Source organism: Nycticebus coucang, chromosome 17 (genome assembly GCF_027406575.1).
Source record: "Nycticebus coucang isolate mNycCou1 chromosome 17, mNycCou1.pri, whole genome shotgun sequence".
In the NCBI taxonomy this organism is placed as follows: Eukaryota; Metazoa; Chordata; class Mammalia; order Primates; family Lorisidae; genus Nycticebus; species Nycticebus coucang.
Window position 1 is genome coordinate 45,597,013 of NC_069796.1, and position 8,528 is coordinate 45,605,540.

The window sequence follows — 8,528 nt, forward strand, 5'->3', positions numbered from 1 at the left end:
TGTTTTGTTCTAAACAGAGCATAAGGGGAGCCTTGGAGGACTGCCACTAGAAGTGGCATGTGTTTGACCTTTTCCAGTCCCAGGCTGGCAGGAGTTGAAGGCTGAGTGGTGCTGTCCACTCTGATGGTTCAGGTTCGTGGCCAACCACTCTTTCGCAGTCTCCTCTGCTGTCTACACTCAGAGAGAGAGAGAAAGAGAGAGAGAGGATCATGGGCCAGAACAGTGCCATTGCTGCTGAGTATGTGGGGCCCTTTTCATTGGGCATTGCACTTGCTTTGACTGCAAGAGACAGAGTGACTGCAACTTTAATAAAAGCCTTTGAGAATGAGGAAAGAAACAAGCTTGCCAAGGAAGGAGCTGAACTTTCCAAGGTACTTGACCTTAAAGATGCTGAAGCGGTTCAGAAATTCTTCCTTGAAGAAATAACAGCGGTGAAGAGTTACCAGCTCAAGGTGAATACAGGAAGGGCTGGACCATCTTATAAAAGCAATTGCTGTGTGTGGACTGGCACAACAGTCACTGCAGGTGTCACAGCAAACTCTTTCACCACTGGTGTTACTGCCTAAGCTCCCGACAATTAGAGAAATGTAAGTGCTCAGAGCTTGGCTGAAGATGAGTGGAGTGAGAAATAAATGTCAACATAATAAAAATCTCAGTAAAAAATGTTAAAAAAAATTCTTAACTCAGAAGTTGAACAGCTCTGGGGGAATATGGGCAAATATGCTTGTTATGGTTAAATGGTTAAAAATGTTAAAAAAAATTCTTAAATCAGAAGTTGAACAGCTCTTGGGGAATAAGGGCAAATATGCTATCCTACCCTGAAATCTTCAATATTTCCTTTATGTAGATCCATTTGTGCAATTTATTTATTTTTCCCAGTGAAAAGTGTATTTTGGTTGAGAGCTTTTCGTTTTATAAGTACACTATGAGTTACTGAAATACCATGGATTTTGTTTATTTCTAAAACATGCAATTAAAATAAATAAATAAATTTTGTTTATTTCTAAAACATGCAATTAAAATTAGAATATAGCATTACTTATGTTCAAAATACCTGGTGCTCAGTTTTGAAAGAGGCCAAAAAAAGTGTAAGAGGAAGCTAAAGAATGCACGTTTTTTTTTTTTTGGGGAACAGATTTTTTTTTTTTTTTATTGTTGGGGATTCATTGGAGGTACAATAAGCCAGGTTACACTGATTGCAATTGTTAGGTAAAGTCCCTCTTGCAATCATGTCTTGCCCCCATAAAGTGTGACACACACCAAGGCCCCACCCACCTCCCTCCTTCCCTCTTTCTGTTACCCCCCCATAACCATAATTGTCATTAATTGTCCTCATATCAAAATTGAGTACATAGGATTCATGCTTCTCCATTCTTGTGATGCTTTACTAAGAATAATGTCTTCCACGTCCATCCAGGTTAATACGAAGGATGTAAAGTCTCCATTTTTTTTAATGGCTGAATAGTATTCCATGGTATACATATACCACAGCTTGTTAATCCATTCCTGGGTTGGTGGGCATTTAGGCTGTTTCCACATTTTGGCGATTGTAAATTGAGCTGCAATAAACAGTCTAGTACAAGTGTCCTTATGATAAAAGGATTTTTTTCCTTCTGGGTAGATGCCCAGTAATGGGATTGCAGGATCAAATGGGAGGTCTAGCTTGAGTGCTTTGAGGTTTCTCCATACTTCCTTCCAGAAAGGTTGTACTAGTTTGCAGTCCCACCAGCAGTGTAAAAGTGTTCCCTTCTCTCCACATCCACGCCAGCATCTGCAGTTTTGAGATTTTGTGATGTGGGCCATTCTCACTGGGGTTAGATGATATCTCAGGGTTGTTTTGATTTGCATTTCTCTAATATATAGAGATGATGAACATTTTTTCATGTGTTTGTTAGCCATTCGTCTGTCGTCTTTAGAGAAAGTTCTATTCATGTCTCTTGCCCATTGATATAAGGGATTGTTGGCTTTTTTCATGTGGATTAATTTGAGTTCTCTATAGATCCTAGTTATCAAGCTTTTGTCTGATTGAAAATATGCAAATATCCTTTCCCATTGTGTAGGTTGTCTCTTTGCTTTGGTTATTGTCTCCTTAGCTGTACAGAAGCTTTTCAGTTTAATGAAGTCCCATTTGTTTATTTTTGTTGTTGCAATTGCCATGGCAGTCTTCTTCATGAAATCTTTCCCCAGGCCAATATCTTCCAGTGTTTTTCCTATGCTTTCTTTGAGGATTTTTATTGTTTCATGCCTTAAGTTTAAGTCCTTTATCCATCTTGAATCAATTTTTGTGAGTGGGGAAAGGTGTGGGTCCAGTTTCAGTCTTTTACATGTAGACATCCAGTTCCACCCAACACCATTTATTGAATAGGGAGTCTTTCCCCCAAGGTACGTTCTTGTTTGGTTTATCAAACATTAGGTGGTTGTAAAATGTTAGTTTCATTTCTTGGTTTTCAATTCGATTCCAAGTGTCTGTGTCTCTGTTTTTGTGCCAGTACCATGCTGTCTTGAGCACTATGGCTTTGTAGTACAGACTAAAATCTGGTATGCTGATGCCCCCAGCTTTATTTTTGTTACAGAGAACTGCCTTAGCTATACGGGGTTTTTTCTGGTTCCATACAAAACGCAGAATCATTTTTTCCAAATTTTGAAAGTACGATGTTGGTATTTTGATAGGAATGGCATTGAATAGGTAGATTGCTTTGGGAAGTATAGACATTTTAACAATGTTGATTCTTCCCATCCATGAGCATGGTATGTTCTTCCATTTGTTAATATCCTCTGCTATTTCCTTTCTGAGGATTTCATAGTTTTCTTTATAGAGGTCCTTCACCTCCTTCATTAGGTGTATTCCTAGGTATTTCATTTTCTTTGAGACTATGGTGAAGGGAGTTGTGTCCTTAATTAGCTTCTCATCTTGACTGTTATTGGTGTACACAAAGGCTACTGACTCGTGGACATTGATTTTATATCCTGAAACATTACTGTATTTTTTGATGACTTCTAGGAGTCTTGTGGTTGAGTCTTTGGGGTTCTCTAAGTATAAGATCATGTCGTCAGCAAAGAGGGAGAGTTTGACCTCCTCTGCTCCCATTCGGATTCCCTTTATTTCCTTGTCTTGCCTAATTGTATTGGCTAGAACTTCCAGCACTACGTTGAATAGTAAAGGTGACAGAGGACAACCTTGTCTGGTTCCAGTTCTAAGAGGAAAAGCTTTCAGTTTTACTCCATTCAGTAAAATATTGGCTGTGGGTTTGTCATAGATAGCTTCAATCAGTTTTAGAAATGTGCCACCTATGCCTATACTCTTCAGTGTTCTAATTAGAAAAGGATGCTGGATTTTATCAAATGCTTTTTCTGCATCTATTGAGAGGATCATGTGATCTTTATTTTTGCCTCTGTTAGTATGGTGGATAATGTTTATAGACTTGCGTATGTTAAACCAGCCTTGCATCCCTGGGATGAAGCCTACTTGATCATGATGAATGACTTTTTTGATGATAAGCTGTAATCTATTGGCTAGGATTTTGTTGAGAATTTTTGCGTCTATGTTCATGAGTGAGATTGGTCTGAAATTCTCCTTTTTGTTTGGGTCTTTTCCTGGTTTTGGTATCAGGTTGATGTTTGCTTCATAGAATGTGTTGGGGAAGATTCCTTCCTCCTCAATTTTTTGGAATAATTTCTGCAGTACAGTAATAAGCTCTTCCTTGAAGGTTTGATAGAATTCTGGAGTGAAGCCATCTGGACCAGGGCATTTTTTGGTTGGAAGATTTTTTATTGTTTCTTTGATCTCAGTGCTTGAAATTGGTCTGTTCAGGAGCTCTATTTCTTCCTGGCTAAGTCTAGGGAGAGGGTGTGATTCCAAATATTGATCCATTTCTTTCACATGTCAAATTTCTGGGCATAGAGTTTCTGGTAGTATTCAGAGATGATCTCTTGTATCTCTGTGGGATCAGTTGTTATTTCCCCTTTATCATTTCTGATTGAGGTTACTAGAGATTTTACTTGTCTATTCCTCGTTAGTCTGGCCAATGGTTTATCTATTTTATTTATTTTTTCAAAAAACCAACTCCTTGTTTCATTAATTTTCTGAATGATTCTTTTGTTTTCAATTTCATTGATCTCTGATTTGATTTTGGATATTTCTTTTCTTCTACTGAGTTTGTTCTTCTTTTTCCAATTCCATAAGATCTCTTGTGAGATTGTTGATGCGCTCTCTTTCTGTTTTTCGAATGTAGGCATCTAAAGTGATGAATTTTCCTCTCAAAACTGCTTTTGCAGTATCCCACAGGTTTTGGTAGCTTGTGTCTTCATTGTTGTTATGCTCAAGGAAGTTAATGATTTCCTGTTTTATTTCTTCCCGCACCCATCTGTTATTCAACAGAAGATTGTTTAGTTTCCATGCCTTTGGGTGGGGTCGAGCATTTTTGTTAGAGTTGAGTTCCACCTTTAGTGCCTTATGGTCTGAGAAGATACAAGGTAAAATTTCAATTCTTTTGATTCTGTTGATATTTGTTTTGTGTCCCAGGATATGATCAATTTTGGAGAATGTTCCATGGGGTGATGAGAAGAATGTATATTCTTTATCTTGGGATGGAGTGTTCTATATGCGTCTATCAAGCACAGTTGTTCTAGGGTCTCATTTAAGTCTCTTATATCATTGTTTAATTTCTCTTTAGAGGATCTGTCCAGCTCTGTAAGAGGAATGTTAAGGTCCCCTGTTATGATGGTATTATCAGATATCATATTGCTCAGACTGAGTAAGGTCTGTTTCAAGAATCTGGGAGCATTTAAATTGGGTGCATAGATATTTAGAATTGAAATGTCTTCTTGTTGTATTTTTCCCTTGACCAATATAAAGTGGCCATCTTTGTCTTTTTTGACTTTAGTTGCTTTAGTTGCTTTAAAATAAGATTGCAACTCCTCTTTTCTTCTGAATTCCATTTGCCTGAAAAATTGTCTTCCAACCCTTGACTCAGAGCTTTAATTTGTCTTTTGAAGCCAGGTGTGTTTCTTGCAGACAGCAAATGGATGGCTTGTGTTTTTTAATCCAGTCAACCAATCTATGTCTCTTCAGTGGGGAATTCAAGCCATTAACATTTATTGAGATAATTGATAAGTGTGGTAGTATTCTATTCGTCTTATTTGGTGAGAGTCCATTGCTTAGTTTTATCTTTTGCATCAGTGTGGAGGTTTGCTTCTGTCCTTTAATTTCTGAGTTCTTACTTTGCTACTGATCCATTGTGGTGGTCAGTGTGCAGAACAGGTTGAAGTATTTCCTGTAGAGCTGGTCTTGTTGTGGCAAATTTCCTCAATGTTTGTATATCCGTAAATGATTTGATTTCTCCATCAATTTTGAAGCTTATCTTAGCAGGGTACAGAATTCTGGGCTGGAAATTGTTCTGTTTAAGTAGATTAAAGGTAGATAACCATTGTCTTCTTGCTTGGAAAGTTTCATTAGAGAAGTCTGCAGTCACTCTGATGGATTTGCCCCTGTAGGTCAACTGGCGCTTACTCCTGGCAGCTTGCAGAATCTTTTCTTTTGTCTTGACTTTGGACAGGTTCATCACAATGTGTCTTGGAGAAGCTCGGTTAGAGTTGAGGCGATCTGGGATCCGATATCCCTCTGAAAGCAGTGTGTCAGAATCTTTGGTGATATTTGGGAAATTTTCTTTTATAATATTCTCTAGTATGGCTTCCATTCCTCTGGGGCATTCTTCTTCCCCTTCTGGAATTCCTATAACTCGTATGTTGGAATGCTTCATAAAGTCCCATAATTCTGACAGTGAACGTTCTGCTTTCTCTCTCTTCATTTCTGCCTCTTTTACTATCTGAGTTATCTCAAAAACTTTGTCTTCTACCTCTGAAATTCTTTCTTCTGCATGGTCTTACCTGTTGCTGATACTTTCCGTTGCATCTTTAAGTTCCCTGATTGACTGTTTCATTTCCTTCAGCTCTGCTATATCCTTTTTATATGCTTCATATCGTTCATCTCTGATTTGATTCTGTTTTTGGATTTCCTTTTGGTTATTTTCCACTTTATTAGCAGTTTCCTTCATTGTTTCCATCATTTCTTTCATTGTTTTCAACATGTGTATTCTAAATTCCCTTTCTGTCATTCCTAACATTTCTGTATAGGTGGAATCCTCTGCAGTAGCTACCTCATGGTCCCTTGGCGGGGTTGTTCTGGACTGGTTCTTCATGTTGCCTGGAGTTTTCTGCTGATTCTTCCTCATGAGTGATTTCTATTATCTGTTTCCTTGCCCTAATTTTCCTTTCACTTCCTCTTGCTCTTTAAGTTCTTGTGCCTGTGGACTAAGGGTTACAGGACCAGAAGGGTGAGAAGGTTTAAGAGCAAAAAAGGGGTGAAAGAGAGGAGGACCGAGTGATAAGGAAAAAAAAAGAAAAATAGAGAAAGGAGAGGGGGTGGGTAAAAGGAATATTGACAAAAAGAAGAGAGGCACAGAAATAGGGAAACAGAGCAATATAGGTGTACAGTAGGGTACTTTGATACAACCTTAAAAAAAAAAACCACCTTCTGAGGGTGCCCAGTTGCGTGGTTCCCTTGAGGTCAGCAGCTCTTTGGTAACCTGATCAGACACAGTACCCCACCTCCACCAAGTAGAGAGGAAAGACAAAAATGCTATAAATCAAACCAAAACAAGCAAACAGAAAACTTTACAGGATAAAATTGGCTGGAAAAAACAAATAATAGCGGTAGAAACACTAACAAAAATGAAGTTCTAATTATTGAAATAGGCAGCAATGGGAAATTATAATTAAACTAGAAAAATTGAGAAAGAAAAAGGATCTGTATGGAAAAGGTTGAACTTAAAAAACAAAACAACAATCCACAACATCAAAATAAACAAAAAAAACCAACCAAACCAAAAAAAACAAACAAAAAAAAAAACAAAAAAACAAACACAACCAAAAACAAAGCAGTATGTATATGTTATTGAATATTGTCTGGGCAACACATGGTCTTCTGGGGTATGAGATGTTAATCACAGTTCTGATACGACTGGAGGCTGCTAGTTTCTCAAACCCCAGCAGGTAGACACCCTAAATCTCTTTTCAGCCCACTTAAAAGGCACTTTGAACTTGTTCACTTACTGAGCAGAAGCTTTCTCAGGGAAGTGCTTGTTGCTGGAATCACTGCTGAAGTGGCTATCCACTTACCCTGTGTGCCAAAACTGGTCTCCCTCTGCCCCCGAGGGTTAGGGCTGCAAGGCGGCTCAGACCCTGCCCTTAGGCTACTTGGTCGCTGGGTTACCAGCTCCCACCCAATTCCAGTTCTGCGACCCTGAGGGTGGAGCTTGCCGGGGCAGATCGCTCACAATGTCTGCCTGTGACCCAGAGCCAAACACTATTAGCTCCGTCTGGCTCAGCGGCTCAGACTGGGGCCCTAGACAAAGGCCAAAGTTCCCCGCACTCCCGCTCAGGCTCTTCCCAAGGCAGTTCAGCTGAGTGCCAAGTCCAAAGACACCAAAACAGTTCACAGGTAAGGCCTTTCTGGTTTGCAGTCTCGCTGCTACTGAACTTACAGTTGTGGGCAGGTTTAGACGGATTGAACACACATGACCACTTGCCGGTTTTCCACTGTTTTAGTCCTCCTCTTGGGGTCCAGAAGTCTCTCGCTGACTCCCTGTGTCCTCTCGGGGGTGATGATAGGCAGATCCCACCAGCCAGAGATGCCTGGAGTCCTATCTCCCCAGACTCATGGTGCCCAGATGCAAGGAAGCTGTTACTCGGCTGCCATCTTGCTCCGCCTCCTTCAAGAATGCACATTTTTAAAGCTAGTATGTTTTGCTATAAATCAGAAAATTATATAGAAAATTAGACTGTTTTGTGAAAACTGAGCATCACAATTTTTGAGTGATCTTATTCTTTTTTTTTTTTTGTAGAGACAGAGTCTCACTGTACCGCCCTTGGGTAGAGTGCCGTGGCATCACACGGCTCACAGCAACCTCTTAACTCTTGGGCTTACGCGATTCTCTTGCCTCAGCCTCCCGAGCAGCTGGGACTACAGGCGCCTGCCACAACGCCCGGCTATTTTTTTGTTGCAGTTTGGCCGGGGCTGGGTTTGAACCCGCCACCCTCGGCATATGGGGCTGGCGCCCAACTCACTGAGCCACAGGCGCCGCCGAGTGATCTTATTCTTTCCATTTAATCTCTTAAACATAAATTTGTGAGGGGAGCTGCTGTGCTGTGTTAACCTCACTTCACCTCTCTCCCTTTCAGTCTTGTTGAAGTCATTGGTCTTAATGTGTTCTGGGTATTTATCTCCTTGTATTTTAAATATACATAGTTGAAAATGGCGCCAGGAATTAGAACTCCATCCACCCTACTCTGTCTGTGTGGGCTTTGCCAGTTCATGTCTGCTCACTTTTCTCACTTTATTAAATGAAGGAATTGGGTGGCTGATCTCTGAAGAGAGCTTGAGCTTCTCACTCATTTGGTGTTCTGTTCATCTTTCAATTCACCTTCACTTGAGGAGTGTATGTGGAAAACCAGGTCTTGATTTTTTTTAT

At 39.9% G+C, this 8,528-nt stretch overlaps 1 pseudogene; it reads left to right on the top strand.

Moving 5' to 3' along the window:
• The first annotated feature begins 209 nt into the window (after window positions 1–209).
• Window positions 210–632, top strand: LOC128568532 (mitochondrial import receptor subunit TOM20 homolog; annotated as a pseudogene).
• The last annotated feature ends 7,896 nt before the right edge of the window (window positions 633–8,528 follow it).